General features: G+C 39.4%; 1 protein-coding gene across 1 annotated transcript in view; it reads left to right on the forward strand.

Annotated features, from left to right (window-relative positions):
- The first annotated feature begins 10109 nt into the window (after positions 1–10109).
- Positions 10110–17977, forward strand: part of foxp2 (forkhead box P2) — a 920115-nt gene continuing 912247 nt past the window's right edge. Inside the window, exon 1 of the mRNA XM_041215859.1 lies at positions 10110–10240. The gene's annotated coding sequence lies outside the window, so the exon portion shown is untranslated. The remainder of the gene's footprint in view (positions 10241–17977) is intronic.

Consider the following 17977-nt stretch of genomic DNA (forward strand, 5'->3'; position numbering starts at 1 on the left):
GATGAAAGGTTTTGATAGAGTAGGTACAGAGAAAAGGTTTTCTTTTGTGGGGAAGAGCATAACTATCAATATAAGATAGTCACCAAGAAATCCAATAGGCGATTCAGAAAAATCTTCTTTGCCCAAAGCATGGTGAGAATGTGGAACACTACCACAGGGAATAGTTGAAGTGAATGGTATAGATGCGTTTAGGGGGAAACTAGACAAGCAATGAGGGAGAAGGGAATAGAGAGTTATAATCATAGGTTTACATGAGGAAAGATGGGAGGAGATTTGTGTGGAGCATAAACCTGCTGGTCTTTGTTGGGCCAAATGGCCAGTTTCTGAGCTGTATATCATATGCAGTGTTAAACTAGAGCCCTGTCTGCTCTCCCAGGCAGATGTGTAAAAAACCCAGGTCATGATTTCAAAGAACAACAGGCGAGTCATCTCCAGTGTCATGGCCAATATTTATCCTTGAATGAGGTTAACTGAAAACAGATTATCTGGTTATTATCACATTGCTGTTTTGGGGAACATGCTGGTGTAAATTGACTATCACATTTCCTACATTAGGTCAGTGACTACACTTCAAAAGTAATTAATTGGCTTTGGGGTGTCCTGAGGTAGTGAAAGGTGCTATCTAAATAGTTTTCTTCAACATATAGTCACGATAAAATTCTTTCAGTAACATTATTTCCATTTTTCAAAATGAATTGTTGGTGAGCCTCCTTCTTGAAAAGCCGCAGTTCATGGCCTGAAGGTACTCCCACAGTGCTGAGGGAGCACCAAGATTCTGACTCTGGACAAACTAACTGTCTATACATTCACTGTTTTTCACTATGCCCAATGCATGAAGAAGCCACTCTATCATCCTTGGTAGAGAGTGTCCTTTCTTGATTTATGCCTGTTGTGCACCACATCGTTGTAACAACTGATTCTGTCCAGTCTTCGCTTTGTGCCTTCTCCTTCTTCTGATTGGACAAAATGGCCCAGAGCTGCTGACGACTTCAAGCCACTGTTGATGATCCCTCATCAATTGATCTCTGACTCCTCAGGAGGAATGGGGTCTGAAGATCTTGGAAATCCATGTGGCTGGACCTGTTGATGAAGGAGGGATAGCAGCAGCTGCAGGCTTATCTACACCACCTGTCTTTTGCTATGTTATAGTTTGGAAGGACAAACACTCCAGCAACAAACACGATCAGGCACTTTCAAAAGCTTACAGAGGCATTGTGATATCTCTTCACTTCCTTTTTCTGTGGATATCCCAAAGTATATGCCATGGAAGATGAAAGAAGCAACAACCTTGCTTCTGTAGGCCTTAATACCTCTGCCAAATAAAAAGTGATCAATCTCAGTTTTGAAACTTTATTGCATTGAAAAATTTTCCTTTCAGTGCAGGATACCCAGAAGAACCTAGCAGAATGGTGTTTATGCTGGTTAACATCCAGTATTTTGTGAATAATTGAGTTTAACTTGGTCTGTTGGCATGGACAATTCACACATTAGTACTTGAATAGATGGAAAAGTGCTTTCTACAAAGAGATTGTACAATATATTTAAGTTAACTTGTAATAACACTCACTCAAAAACAGGATTTCCCAGAAATAATAACTTTTTTAATATGCATTCCCAAAATGCTTAAGTATGCTTCATGTAGGTTCTTCCTTATACCCAGTAAAGATGAAGTGCTCCCTTTATCTGTGTCACCCTACATCAATCGAATAACCATGTGAGAGCAGCAGCAAGAGGGGGAACAAAAACAGAAAATGCTGGAAAAATCTCAGCAGGTCTAACAGCATCTGTGGAGAGAAAAGCAGAGTTAACATTTAGAGACCATATGACTCTTCTTCAGAGCTAAAGAGAAATAACAGTGTGATGAATTTTGTACTGTTTATGGAGGGTGGAGCAGGTGAAGCTGGTTAGAAGGCCAGCAATAGGTGGGGTTAAAGGAGAGATTGAAAAAGATGTCAAGAACAAAAGGGCAAAGGGAATGTTAATAGTAGTGGTAAGGGCTAAAGGAGGTGCTGATGGTGACATTAAGGAAAGAAAACAGAATGTGATAATAGCAGGACAAGGGTAAGCACTCTGAAAAGAACAATATGAACAAGTGACAGATGGCCCTTGTGGGGTGGGGTGGGGGGAGGGGACAGTGGTAGGATAAAAGATCAAAAATTAGATAAAAGGTGGGGGTAAAACAATGAATAAAAATTAAAATAAATAAAAATAAGTTGATAAAAAATAAAAAAAATATTGAGAAAAGGGATGAAAAGGGGTGAGGATCTATCACATAATGCTTTCTGATCCTAATGCCACCATCAGCACCTCCTTTAGCCTGTACCACTACCATTAACATTCCCTTTGTCCTTTTGTTCATGATCTTTTTGTCAATCTCTCCTTTGCCCCCACCTATCGCTGGCCTCTTATCCAGCTCCACCTGCTCCATCCCCCATAAAGAGTATAAATTTCATCACATTTTAAGTTTTTTTTAGCTCTGAAGAGTCATATGAACTCGAAATGCTAACTGTTTTTTTCTCCACTGATGCTGTTAGACCTGCTGAGTTTTTCCAGCATTTTCTGTTTTTGTTTCAGATTTCCAGCACCAGCAGTATTTTGCTTTTAGCAAAGGGTGGTGGGGGGGACATGCATATTGTTTTTCTTCCATCCTTGTGGACAAGTATTTCTGTTCTGAGCTTCAATGGCTTGCCACTGGGGATTGGAGGAACCAAACTGCCTCCTATCATGCAATCTCATCATTCTATACCCTGTCCAGTTGAAGCACAAACATGTTCTCTTGGCAGAGTATATATTTTATAGATAGATACACTTAAGTGGAACATACTGTTAGCCTTTTGGATAACTAAATATAACTGCTTTCAAACAATAGCTGCAGAAATGATAACTTTAATAGATAAAATTGAGAAAAATCGAAATATAACACCATTTTTGCTATTCCAATCACAGCCTACAAACATTCTCAAACCCCTTGCTCAAAAAATTATCGCGCTTGGCTTATTGTAGAGGAGCATGAACCCACATGTTTGTGCATTCTCGTTGTCCTATGTCGCAAATGTAACATTGAAAATCAATGTTATTGCTGCACGCATTATAAAGTGGATTCTGTCTAATATCAAGACACTGGGTTGTACACTTGTAGAAAATAATCGATTTTCATCTCAGCATCCATTAAAAATCGAGATCGCTTAAACCCATTTGAAAGCAATGCTCAAAATGAATAAGCAACCGACTTAGAAATGTAGATAACCGTCCCTGAACCATGATTCCAAATTTCGGGAACAAAACCCTGCTTTTAGATATGGGCATTTTAAGTAAATACAAGTGTTTTGCTGCAGCCAAAATTCAAAGGTCCTATAAAAGTTCCTATAAAAGGACGCAAGGATTTCAAACAGAGACGTTTTATGGCACAAGGGTTGAAGTGAAATGGGAGATGTGTGTACTGTCGGCCGTGTCAGCAGCAGTTAGTTTCCCAGCTAGGGAGTCCACTTGTTGAAGTAATTGTCCGCTTAACCTGCTCAAATTGGCCCCTTGCACTATAAATATCCCAAATCGTACCCTGTAGTCAAATTGTTTGTTTTTAAAGCTGCACAACTAATCATATTGAAATATTGAACAATATAACTATAGCTAACTTTTTAACTTAACGACTCGCATTCCAATCAGTCAATTATTCGAACACTACTGCGTTTCAGAATTAGGAGTGAAATGTGGTGTTTACATGTACGGAACTCAAATTCAGGTAACCAACTGACATGTTATGTAGTGATTTAGAACTCATATTTCTGTTCGACATACTTATTGTTGGTGCTAAGAGCTGTTCAAATAGACCACATATGATTGAAAAGCTGTCAACATTCAGGGGTCTGGTCCACCGAAGTTCCACCAAACACGGCTAGTATTCATGTAAAAGCCTGAGCTGAGCGAAAAATGTTCCCCAGGTTGTGTTTTCATTGCTTAGCAAAGTGAACATTGTTAATCCAGCATGTGTCAATCATCTATCATTCAGTAACAACTGGAAGAAAAAGGATCCTTTGTATAATGAAGGATTAGAATTAATTTCAGTTGTGTGTTATGTGCGTGTGGGGGGATTGGTGGAGGGACAAATATTACACAGCGTCTCACTTCATAGAAACACATCTAACAATCCTAAATCATCACACATTTCTTAACAAATTGATAATGTGTTCGGCTAGTTTTGTACTCTACCTAACCTTCGATTAGAAAGGGGAAGACACGCGATAATATCACGAATGTTTATTTTCATTACACTCTCGTACTTCAAAAATGTCCAGGGCACCTTCCTAATTGGCACTGATCCTTTGTAAAGCCGAATTCAACGTGTTGATTATTCATGACTTTTCCGCTTCCCCTTCGAGCTAGAAGTGCTTCAAGTTATTAATTAAAATGAGTTTTAGTAATTATTAGGGAAATAAATCACAATAGTCATTTCAAAATCGCATTAACAGGTTTAAAAATAGGCAGTTTTGAATAAGCTCTGGTTTCTATTGTGGCGCTGCTTAATGTCACAGCCCTGTTTATGGTGCGCATGCATAGATAAATGCATTCGTGTAATAAAGAAACCATTTTTAATTAAGAAATCAAGGTGAAGAGCCGATGCCAGGGTGCAGGACCCCGCCAAGGTCGGAGAAACTGGAACAGGTTCGGTAAGCCGGCAAGCAGTGATTGGCTGATGCCAAGCTTTGTGGTTCGAGCAGGAAAGAAAAGGCTGCGGGAAGCAAGAAGTTACAGAGTAGACGACAGTAACATGATGATTATATACTGTAAAAGGCTAACATCGCCGCAACTTATAACTGTGGATCCCACCTTAATTCTCCAATGCAAAGTCCCCGAGCGTCATTTGAATGCTGTACAATTATCACCGATAATAACTCCTCTCTCCCAAAAGTTAACATTAGCACACTAACTCCCGGCGAGTACCCTCCGCATATGGTTCAGTTTGTGTCGTCTGGCGAGGACGCAGTCGATTCTAGAAGTCTTCAGCTAGTGATTATTAAACAAAAACAATATTGTAACATTTGACTGCTTGTTTAAATGTACATTATACGGGAGAAGAGGGAAAGCACTGGAGATTGCCGAGTATCACTGAGAACAAACCATCCCGAAACAAACACGTCCCAGCAAGACGTTCATCTTAGCTCCAAGGATACTTTGGTTCTGGGAAAGGTTGGATTTGGGAAACTTACACCAACGCATCCTGCATATCCCCACCTCCGGTTATTTAGCTTTTTGAATTTCTTAAAAACAAATAATATCTTGTTCTTCATTGCTACTTAGTGTCTACACCTGTTAGCCGTTGTTAAACGAGCAGCAGAAACCGTTATACTCGCCGTCTAAATGAGAACAGCGAAAAAGAAAATACACTTTATCCATAAAAATGCACACTATATAATTAAACCTCCCTGATTATTGTAATGTTTTGAATATATGCTTTAAAAATAAAATTTGTGAACTTTTTACAACAATTTAAATAGTTTTATTTGCAATATTTTAAAAAATCATTATGTCGATCAGCAATTAGGTTTTGTAACAGGGAGGGGTGACTAGTACCTCAAAACGTTTCTTTAACAAAGGTTATTTTAAACAACACGCTTCTGCACCCAGGCGATAGAGAAGTTGTGTAATGTTGTTAGATGTTTGTAAATTGAAATGTTCTATGTGAAATAAGTTCCATGCTGCAGTATCCAAAAAAAAAGTTAGTTTTCCAATAACTGGTGCCATGGCCGTGAAAATAGCTGGGGGAAATTTTATAACTTTCCGTTCACGGACGAGTTGTTCTCTGTTCGGATATTTAAGCAACCCCTTCAGAAACTTTTTTTTGAAAAAAACATTACACGTTGTGACAAGTTACGTTTTCGATAATGTTAAGGTCTACCAGTTTGAACGTGCAAGACATTGTTCACGCCGATTCACTTTGTACATTCAATTTATAAAATATCCATTTTAAACAGACTATGTGAATGTGTTGAAACAGCGCCTGTGTTAATTTGCTCGCTCTGTAGCTGGACATTTAAAAGAAAAGAGAATACGGTCCCTGTTTTCATTGGATTGGGATTTCCCTCCAAATACTGAAAAATCCCCCAAACTCAAACTTCTAGAGATTAGACCTTTGTTTTTTTTTACTTCTGATTAATACATTCACAAAACAATTCAACTGCCTTCATGCATGTATATATAGTCTTTCAACAAAGAACACATGAAATGTGGCGCAGGAAATAATTTCTCATAGTCTACACTTGCTACTCATTATAAGAAAATTTCAAAAGCTTATAACGTCTGTGTAAAATGTTATAACAATGCTTCGTCTTTTATCTTTCAGGTGTTCCCTTCCAGTTCTTTCTGCATTACGGATATTTAATTTGTAACCAGCAGATGGCAGCAGAATTCCACAATTCAGTGAAATTATTATTCCTGGTATTAAATGTGAGCGAACTAATTTGATAGAATAAGTGACGAGAGCTGCGACTTGACACACAAAAAGAGTAAGAAGCATGGTAAAGATACGCCGTTATATTGGTTACATTCTGCAATAGTTGCATAATTTACAGTAATACAGATCTTAGGTTCAGGTTCATGTTCCCATTGAAGAAAATACAGTACCAAAAGTGTAGCGATAACATAGCCTATTATTATTATTAATGACTGGCTGACTATGTTTTGACCCAATATATTGCTCACATCTAAGGTCGCTTTTAATTTGCAAGGCGGCTTTGAAATGTTGGATTGTAACAATTGTGTAAACAGTGGTGTAAAATTTACCTTTAACTTCAAACCATTGCAACAATCTGAAACCGACTGCAAATTCTGCTTCTCAAACATTTTTCCTGGCCCTTAAATAACACCGTCGGCATAGTTAAACTTCATTCCATTAAAACGGGAGGTTTCAATTTTTAAATAAATCACACAGTTGTTTGAGTGAAAAGGTGTGTTTCGTCCGAAACGTGCCAACTGCTCCGCGATACCTGCCATCGCATTCGTGACCGTTTCTAGCGTTTAGCCGCGTTTGAAGATGAACGAATGAGTCAGTTTTTTTGCCTCTCATTCGCAATGTGTAGAGAATGCGATCGGATGTCAGTGAGAGTCTGTTTCATTTACAGGACGGTATATTTTTTTCCTGTTTGGAACACATTTTTCACTTGGAAAGACAAACGCGGGGGCTTCGCGCACACATTCATTTTCAAGTGTGTAATAAATGCACAGCGGTTGCGGCTTCGACAACAACACATCTAAGTTAAGCGATGTTGTTAAATAGAAAAACGGTCAAACCGTAACTGAAATCTCACCAGCGCAGACCATAAGCAGGCACAGCACATCACATCAGATCAGTGAATAATAACTTTTTTCTCCTAACTGCGGTACTCAGCGGGTTTTCTAAAGTTGGGTCGTTAGATGGAGTAGCAAACCCATTGAGTTTAATCTGTTACCGACTTGAAACACAACTTGAGAGGGGGAAATAGTCACTGCTAAATCTCCAACTATCACCGGATTGAGGTAATGCATTTCGCAACGCAACTTTATTCCTACAATCGTCTTTAAGTCATCCAGCACAATGGGTTGTGGAGTATGGGAAAAGGCCAGTTAAATGCCATTGTTACAGCAAACTGCGTAATAATTGTCGCATTGCTAACTTGCATGGAAACAAGGTGGGAGAACGCCTGCAGATTAATTTAAGATGGTCAGTATACTATCTGCTCAATGAAAATGTCAGGTTCTTGAGCGCAGCTTACCCCGTGTGCACGACACCATTAACACTAACTGAAAAGTCTCTAAAAGAACGCACAGGTTTGTCTGGAATCTACATTTATCTGCCACGGACTTTAAAAAAAATATTAGGGAAATACGCTGCTGGGAAGATGCAGGTGTGGGGTGGGGGGGGGGGAAGTAGCATTGCGCGAATTGCCCCTTTTCGTGTGGCTATAAGGAAATCCCAAAGATTCGCCTTCTTCTGCAAGCTGTGTAAACTACCAAGTGCCGGTGAAGTAAGACACTGCAGATCAGATATTATCTTTAGTCCTCTGCTTCTTTCTGATTGAGCCCCAACTGACTTAAAATGACAGGTTTTTAATGATAGTAAAACATTACAAAATGAGAATCACCTGCGCCTTTGCGTTACAGCATTTCACCTGGTCTTTAGAATTTTACGTGTATTTTAGTTAACGCCAAGCGTTTTTCAATTTTTAATTTAAAATGTGTGAATGGTATGTGTGTTTAAAAAGGAAATGCTGGTAGTAAATCCGACCAGGGCACGGCGACAGAATGAAGTGCTGGCTCAACTTTAAGAAATATGCAGATATAACTCACCAGAGAATATTATTGTAAACTATATATTAACATGTAGGAATAAAACACTATAATGCGTCGCTACCGACATCAATGAAATTAGCTCCGATGATTCTGTGAATCATTTTAAAACATTGATTAAAACTTATTTTCTGCATCAGCGTGAATTCAATCAGGAAAAAAAATCGTAAATGTGCTTTTTTTAAAACCGACGTTATTCTCTGCATCATTTTTCCAAAAGGAGTAAATCTCCTAACTGAGAAGCCATCTCCTCTTGAAAAGGCTGAATTGTCAGGCAAACAATAGACAAGGGCAGCTAATAAAGTTGATTTTAAAAGGCGTTATGGCTTAACTAAAGGCGACTTAATGAATTTCAGCGTAAATCAGTGAACAATGGAATGTAAAAATGAAGTATCCACTTTTTTTTCTGTCGTTCAGCGAAGTGATTTTAAAAAATCTGGCAGCCACGCGTCACTGGAGGAGGAGTTCAACTTGGAGTTAACCGCCTGACAAGTCCAACATCCCCTTGCAGTCAGGAGCTAGGAATGGAGTTTAGGAATAATTGCCCGTGTATATTCGTGCTGAGGAACATTCTTCAGTGCAGCGCACCCAACATCGTATACCAGTCCAAATATTCCGTAAAATCATGTCCTTGCACTGAACTTTCACCTTGCGAACCCTTCCAGACTTCATTGGCTAACAGTTACAAAAACATACAAAGCATTTTTTTTCCCTTTACCTCTCTCGCCTGTCCTTGTGTGCTGCGATCTGGAAACCCGTTACTTTTCGTCTTACCACAGGGGCCCTTTTACATTGATGGGAGATGGGAAGAGGAAGCCCCCTGATTAATTAAGGTTTAGGGACAAGAAGGACTACAGAACATAATCTTTGTAACCTGGAGGGGGAGATTTGGGGGGGGGGGAGAAAGAGAAGAGGCAAGTGGGGGTACCAATGCTGATTTTTTTTAACGTGCTGAAAAAATGTTTATTTTAAGAATAGAAAGGAGGTTTTTTTAAAAAAAGTGTAGCTTCCCACGATTTGATGACTTAAATGAAATAACCGTGTGGCAAGGAGCCCCGAGGACTTCTCTGCATCTCTAACACTGTTGGCGTGAGTCCCTGTGGTCGTGTCCTGGGTGCAATGAGCTGAGCCCCGTTCTCCTCCCTCTCTCAGACTCAGACTTTGCTGCTTCTGCCCAGCGGCTGGAAACTCGAGGCTGCCCGGGAGAGAGAGAGAGAGAGAGAGACTGGTAGTGGGGGGCGGGGGGTTGCTGGTGGTTCATAAAATAAAGGCTCTGAAGTCTTTTGTTTACATAGCAGGTGGATGTGACGTCACCTGGACGCTGCACCGCAAAGAAGAAGAAAAAGAATAACAATATCACACTCCGCCGCGCTTTCGCTTTGTAGTGCGCTGCAAGATTAATAATAACATTTCTTATTTTTCTCTTTAAAAAAAACACACACCCCCCCCGATTAAAAGTGCAGCCTTGACACGTACCAGCTTCTGTCATGTGAGGGAATCTGTCATACACAGGCACGTGTGAGGTGATTGCCTTTTTGTTTGAGATGGGGGGGGGGTGATTATTTTTTTTGGGAGGTTGAGGGTGGGGGGGGCGTAGGTTTGATGTTGGTTAAGAAGCAAAAACATTGGAGTGAAGTGAGAGCGCGAACCCGGACAGCGCGAGCGAGCCAGTGAGCGAAGTGATCTCCCTCCCTCCCGGCTTTATTGCTGAATATTTATTGTGCATCCCTCCTCCTCTTCGCCCCACCCCACCCACCCCCCCCCCCCAAAAAAAACTCGTACACAATACTAGTTTTTTTCCCCTCAAAATTGTGCAATTGCAAAAATTAAATCCAATCTGAAGAATTATTTCACCCTGTACCACGACGCTGTCTCTCTCTCTCTCTCTCTCTCTCTCCGATAAGCGCCGCTTTCACTTGTGGTAAGTTTTCTGTTAAGTTTTTTATGCTCAAACTTCACGGAAAAAGTTCAGTGCTCAGACTTCCAAGGTTACGATTTTCTTTCTCGGTTTTATGATGGAAATATATCGCACGGAATGTGCATATTGAGGACATGGTTGCGGTTTCACCCCATCCCTCCCTCCCCATCGCGGGCTTGTGTTTTTATTTAAAGGAGTCCTGTCGCTTTCATGGCTTCTCATTAGTTTAAACGTGACGCCCCTCTTCCACACAAGCCGTGGTTTTCAAAGATACAACGCTGCGTTGTTTCTCCAGCCGACTTCCTCGCCAGCCAGTCACTTACATGGCCAAAGTGGGACGAAACCATTCTTGTCAAGAAGGGTAACTTTCTGTATAAGTAGTAAAACCTGTTCGAAGTAAACTTAACGCAGTTTTAGCATTGATTTAAACTTATGCTTTTTAGCCACAAGAGATGAATTATTAGCGAGCATGGATGATTGTTGACATTCTTTTAGTCATTGGAAAACACAAGTAAGTTACAAGAGATAAGGAAACTACAGTTCTTGATGTGAACTTTCCTTCAGAAACCTCGGTGTCTTACACTGCAGCTAATTAAGGATTATTCCCTCCCCCTTTCCAGATAATACTGTAATTATTGACATTATCGAGTGTGGCTTAATTGAAACGTTAGGTATCAGTGTTTAGCTGAGTGGACACCATTAGAAACTCCAATGCAAAGTTTACTGTTATGAACAGCTGATTTAAAAAGTTGACAAATTGGTAGAGGTGAGTTAGGCATTAACAATTGAAAGACGTTAGTGCCTGCCCCCGAGGCAGAGTTTGTTCGGAGAATTTATTTACAAACATAACTTCTGCGAGATGGGAAAGCTGGCTGAGTGCATTTACAAATGAACACTCCGCATGTTTGAGAGATCTCATGCATTTTTGTGTTCTCATGTATCAGCCTGGTTATGAGAAATGGAGAGACGGAATGGTAGTTATGATGTTTTTTATTGTGAATTTGGAATATTTAGGCACTTATATCACAACTTTCCATAACTCATTTATCAACGATCCACCTAATGTTTCATGTGTTTGTTTAAAAAAAAAACTTAATGGATAATTTTGCAAAAATACACGAGCTATGTGTCATTAGCTATTTATAAGATCTCACAATTGTTATATGTCTGTAAACCATTGGCAAATTATTGATGTGTTTGTATGGTATCAGGTTCAGCTGGTCCAAAATTTGAGGCAATCAAAAAGCCTTTGAACACAACTGCCTGTAAGCATATTTCTGGAAAATCAATTTTACAACTGTTTTTGCTGTTGGCTCCTTATTAACATAATATGTCAAAAAGCGAAACAATTTTCAAAACAAATCACATATACTTACACCATATTTTAAAGTTCCTCCAAACATGCTCCGTCACTTGCTTCTCCCTAACTCCCACCTACCCTCGGCTTTGCACATTGCTCCGTTTCTAGAGCTTTGGCCTGACCTTCCCCATGATTGTTTTGTAACTCTTTCGAGTACAAACCTGTTTCCATCTGTTTCAGATGAAGTTACATTGTTTCATAGTTTTGCCATTGTGAGATTTGAACTCTTGATCTTGGGGTTACAAACCCAACTGTTCAGTGCCACTGCAGATAATGACCACTGCTAATTGTTATTATACACAGGTGGTGGGCATTAACTGGAGATTCACTCATGCTCCTATAAATAGGAACAGTTACTTGGTTTAATTAAAACAGTTATAAATAGGAAGAGACAAACTGTGGTTGTTGGATTAGGAGGTCTATGCTTGTTATTTGTAACTAAATAAATGCTTATAAAAGTGTGTAAAGATTGGCTCTAGGTCTATCCTTCACCAACTGGCTTTTTGAAGTATAACAACCGCATTATTGCCACTTGCAGCCAGTTTGGTTATGTACAGATACTGTGTGCAATCCTTCCACACCACAGCAACTCCGAATGGTAGTTGCTTCACTAACAGGGACTTAAGGTGAATAGCATCCATTATTAATCCACAGTTTATTTTTCATTGAGCAGTACAACTTTTCTTTTATGCCTGCAATTTATATTTTTGGAGCAGTTGTGCATTCTACCATCTCTCTGAATGCCATGCTCAATGTTCAAACAACAATGCTCAAAAAGAGTGAAGTACTGGTGCCAGAAGGTAATTGCAATCATTTTGATTGGGATGAAAAGTATTTAATATTTACAGTAGAAAGACCTGCATGTTTCACATCCCAAGCATGTTGTAAAGCACCTCGCAGTTAATTAGGTACTTTTAAAGTGTAATCACTTATTTTGTAGGCCAACGTGCAGCTAATTTAGACACAGCTAGTTCTCACAAACAAAACTGATCAGTTAATCTGTTTTTGATGACACATGAACCAGGATATTACGAACATAACAATTAGGAGCAGGAGTAGGCCACTTGGCCCCTCAAGCTTGTTCCACCATTCAATAAGATCACTGTTGATTTGAATGTAACCTTAACCCTACATTCCTGCCTATCCCCGATAAGCTTTTGCCCCTTTTTAAATCAAGAATCTATCTAGCTCTGCCTTAAAAAATATTCAAAGACTCTGCTTTCACCACCTTTTGAGGAAGAGGTTATAGTTCAGTTGTGCAGGGCATTGGTGAGACTCTCAACCCTCAGAGAAAAAAATTCTCCTCATCTCTGTCATAAATGAGTGACACCTTGTTTTTAAACAGTTCTAGATTCTCCCACCAGAGGAAACATCCTCTCCACATCCATCCTGTCAAGACCCCACAGGATCTTAAAGGTTTCAATTAAGTCGCCTCTTGCTCTTCTAAATTCCAGTGGATACAGGCCTAACCTCTCCAGCCTTTCCTCATAAAATAACCCGTCCATTCCTGTTAGCCTTGTAAATCTCTGAACTGCTAATGCATTTATATTTTTCTTTAAATAAGGAGACCAGCACTGTACACAATACTCCAAATGTGGTCTCACCAATGCCCTGTACAACTGAAGCATAACTTCCCTACGCTTGTAATCAATTCGCCTCACAATAAATGATAGAATTCTGTTAGCCAGCTTTTCTAATTATCTGCTGTACCTGCATGCCAACGTTTTGTGATCCATGCACTAGGACACCCAGATTCCTCTGAATATTGGAGCTCTGCAATCTCTCACCATTTAGATAATTTTTTAAATTCTTCTTGCCAAAATGAACAATTTCACATTTGCTCACATTTTACTGCATTTGCCAGATCTTTGCCCATTTACTTAACCTATCCATGTCACTTTGTAGTCTCCTTACGTCCTCCTCACAATTTACTTTCTTACCTATCTTTGTGTTGTCAGAAAATTTTGCAACCATTTCTTCGGTCCCTTCATCCAAGTGTTATTTACATAAATTGTAATAAGTTGAGGCCCCAACACTGATCCTTGTGGCACACCACTTGTCATATCATGTCAACCAGAAAAAGACCCATTTATGCCAACTCTCTGCTTCCTGTTAGCTAACCTATCTTCTATCCATGCTAATATGTTACCCCATGAGCTTTTATTTTCTGCAATGACCTTTGATGTTGACATTGGAAGAACTCTGCTGCTCTTTTTCATGTTGAAGTCATGGCATCTTTTGCATCCACCCAAGCAGCTGATGGGATCCTCAGTTTAATATTTTGTTTGAAAGATAGTACCTCTGAGCATGCGGTACTCCTTTGGAACTAGACTGTCGGTCTGGATGATCTGCCCAAGTCCTGACTTGAAACCTAAAACAGTTCCTACTTTGCTAATGCTAACACAGAGCTCTTGCCTACCTGCTCTGCTTCATTGGATGCTTAGTCTTCAGTGCATTGACTTCTAAATCATTGTCCTTTTTAAGACTGTTTGGCCTCATTTTCCCTTCATCAGTGAACCCCACCACTGGATTTTTCAAACTTTGAACACTCATCTTCCTGCACACACACACACACACACACACACACACACCCCACCACCCCCCCCCCCCCACCCCACCTCGGCCCCCCTCAGCCTTCAGTCATCTCTTCCTCACACTCTGAAACTTTCACTCCAGCCCAATTTACCCTGCCATATCCTTCTGAATACCTTAAACCTCAACCTTTTCAATGCGTTAAGCAACCTCCCCTTGGGTATCACACTCTAGTCCATTCAAATTCTCCCATACTTTGACTCCCCAACCTGTGCAACAGCATAACTTCTGACTTGCCATGACTAATGCCATGGGCTATCCACTGGGAGCCACCATAATGCTTAACAGGTTTGGATATATGACCTGGTTCTCTGAAACTGCTTTCAACATATTTAGGATTATTATGAAAAGTAAAGAGTTTGAATCAATCCCGATCTTTATACCTGACATGGTTATGTGGCTTTTTTAGTTGAGCAGTAAAATATAACTATCTTAAAGTTATCAAAATTGCCTATACTTATGCAACGATATTTCTAATCAAGTATGGTAAATGGAAGATCTGGTCTGGTCGCAAGGTGATGAGGCCGAAAGGAGTAATCGACACTTCTATTTTGCAGAACCCTAAAATCCTTAGGACTGCAAGCATTCTGGCTGTTTTTGGACACTATCTGGATGGCTCTGCAGCTGGCAGCCAATTATCATTGCTGCAGATCTCTTGAGGATTCCAGCAGCAGCTGGTTTTCAGCCCATGGTTTTGACATCAACCATCTTCCTACCAAGGGGAAGGCCTAAGCCTGGGGAATATTGGACTTGTGATAGTGACCTGAAGACAGAAATACAGGCCAGCTCAGTTTCTAACAGGCAGGAGGCATTTGGGTGTGATCCATATGATGTGGGGAAGAGGAATACTCTGGCCATGATGTTTTTCAATTACATGCCAAATTTTGAAAGCCTCCTAATATAATCAATCATTGGGTTGCTCTAAAAATCTTATTCCAATAAAACCTATGAGGGATATGGTCACTTTAGCACAATATTTCATGCAGCAGAAGTGCAATAAAGTCTAAAAGATGATACAGAATTTTCTGTACATGCCTGACCCATTTGTGCCAAAATAATTTTGGACTGATCTGGATACGTGTTTGTACTGCAGTTGTCACCATTTTTATTTTTCATATTAATGGGATTTTGACATTTAGTGTGAGTGAGAATTGAATGCTTTTATATGCTTGATTCACATTTATCTTGGAGTTCATACAAAATAAACTCAACATCACAAATAAGTTCTTCTTTAAAAACCTTTCCCCATTGACTTTGACTTTGTTCTTTATTTGGAACTAAAATGCCATTGGTCCAGCTGGGAAATATTTAGTCCAAAATGTTAGCTTTTAATTGTTAAATGACAAGGGATGCATCCTGATCTTTTTGTTATTCCTGTAAAAAAAAAACAGTGGTGGGCCAAGACTCTAGTTGCAATTACCACCTAGACTGAAAGGAGTAAAAGGAGCCGTGAGGTAAATTGGAAGTTGAGTGGTTGATGCCAAACTGGGGTTTGAAATATTGCAGGATTTAGATGAAGTTATGGGAAGTAAGGAGGTTAATAGTTTTGAAGTCCCAGGAAAGAATGAGTTGGAGACGAGATTGTTTGATCAGCCTTCATTTCAATTTGAAGATGTTGGAAAGATGAAAAGCATGTAAGATTATATATTTGTAGCTTAGGAAAAAGGGGATGATAGCTTAGCGAAACACTGACAATCATTGGACTGGTAAAATAGGAGGACAAGGAAAGTAGTGACTAAGAGAAAGAGTTTGGAGATTGGGAGCAAGAGGGAAATCATTTTACTGTATTGCATTTGTGTATAAGGGATTAGAAGATCCTCTCTACATATTGGAACTTTGTACAGAGAGATCAAAATATTTGAAAGGGAACAGTTTATCATGAGGACTGGTGAGTAATAGGAAAGATTGAGGCAAGGAATATCAATAGTCGGGGAATGATCAAGAGTGCGGCCGTCAAGGGTCAAGAGAAGATAGCTATTGACTAAACTTCTAAGCAACCTGATGAAACTATACAGTCAGTTTTTAAAAAATGAAAGCAACAATGGGGTAGTAGTTTGTCATTACTATTGGGGAGCAAATGTGGCATAGGCAATCACTTACTCTTTACAGATCTGCCCACTTTTCATTGCATTAGCTTTGATGAATTTGTTAGAGCCAGATTACTGCCCAGCGGTGAGGCATGAAATCTACCTCCATATTTTCCTTGTCCTATCAAAGTGTATGGGAAAAGAAAGAGATAGTCATTCAATCAATTCATTGAGAGGAAACGAGGGATGTGCAGAGGATGTGCAACTGAAGGGAGTTGAAGAATACAGAATGGAGTGGATAGCAAATAACTAGAATAATCAGCAAAAATTGGGCAGGATTAGATAATGACATTTGAAGGAGGTAATTTATATGAAAAGGAACACAGAGATAGGACTAAGTCTTTGAACGAATTGTAATGAGCAAGAGAATGAGCTAACAGCTACAACATGGATAGTTTAATTTGAGAGAACATTTTTTAGTGAGAGACTTTGTAATCGTAACTTATTAGGAATGCACCATGCTAGACCCAGTCAAAATAAAATACTTTTAATAAATTATTCACCAAAGTGTCCAAGATCAGAACTTCAAAGTTATGCAACCTAAAGAACAAATCTTCAGTAGAATAGCCCTGCCAAAAAATATTCTGGAGATCATGAAGAAGGCCAAAACTTTGAAGGCGATTGGATAATTAACAGTAGCTTCCATCAATGTAGTATTTATGTAATGAAATACGAGGGATCACCTTTCTTAGAGAAAGGGTGCAAATGAGCACATTTCTAAGAAAAAGGAATGGTAAAGTGGGAGAAAGAGCAATACTGGACACCACAATTTAGGAAGAACATGAAGGCTTTGGCGAGCGTATCAAAGATATTTACTGGATTAATTCCAAGGCTGCGGGATTAAATTTATATGGAGAATGACGTTCTCCTCAGAGTGGAGAAAGCTGAGAGGAGACTTGATGGAGTTGTTTAAAATCATGAAGGGGTTACATAGAGTAAATAAATATGAATTAGTGCCAGTGGCTAAAGGGTTGACAATCTGACATCACCAGATTTAAGGTGACATGAGAAAAAACTTTTTTATGCAACAAAAGGTTAGGATTTGGAATGTATAGGGTGGTTGATACAGGTTCAATAGTAACCTTTGAAGTTGAATTTTATACATACTTCAAGGAGAAAAGATTGCAGGTCTTTGAGGTAAAAGCATTGTAACAGGACTAATCACATTGCTCTTCAAAAGAACCAGTGCAAACCTGATGGACCAAATAGTCTCCTTCTGTGCTAAAAGAATGCATACAATATGGGTAAGTTTGAAGGTACTTAACAATATTGGGATGAATATAATTCTAATGGTATGGGAGGAGATCATTCATGATCAGAATTCATATAGGAGTCCAAAATGTAAAAGACCCGATACATCTGCTGGGGTTAAAATTTGGTTTGGTGGCAGCAAAAAAAAGAATGGTTGGAGACTTTCTTTAGGAAGGCCATTGAAATTAGAGCAGGAGGAGAAAAGTGAATCATAACTGTCAGCTTTCTCTTGAGAATGGAAAGCAACTGTATACCAATTGGAAGGAGAATTCTCAGACATTATTAGAGATAGTTTAGGCAAACAACCAAAAAGAACAGCTGTTGCAAGGAGTAGAAAGCTAGAAATTGACATTTGCTTTCATTAAGGTTGTCTTTGTTAGTGCTACCTGTGGATTTGCTGAAACTATGAACAAGGATAAAATTGGCTTGGGATATATCAGACTAACCAAG

This window comes from Carcharodon carcharias, chromosome 21, assembly GCF_017639515.1.
Source record: "Carcharodon carcharias isolate sCarCar2 chromosome 21, sCarCar2.pri, whole genome shotgun sequence".
In the NCBI taxonomy this organism is placed as follows: Eukaryota; Metazoa; Chordata; class Chondrichthyes; order Lamniformes; family Lamnidae; genus Carcharodon; species Carcharodon carcharias.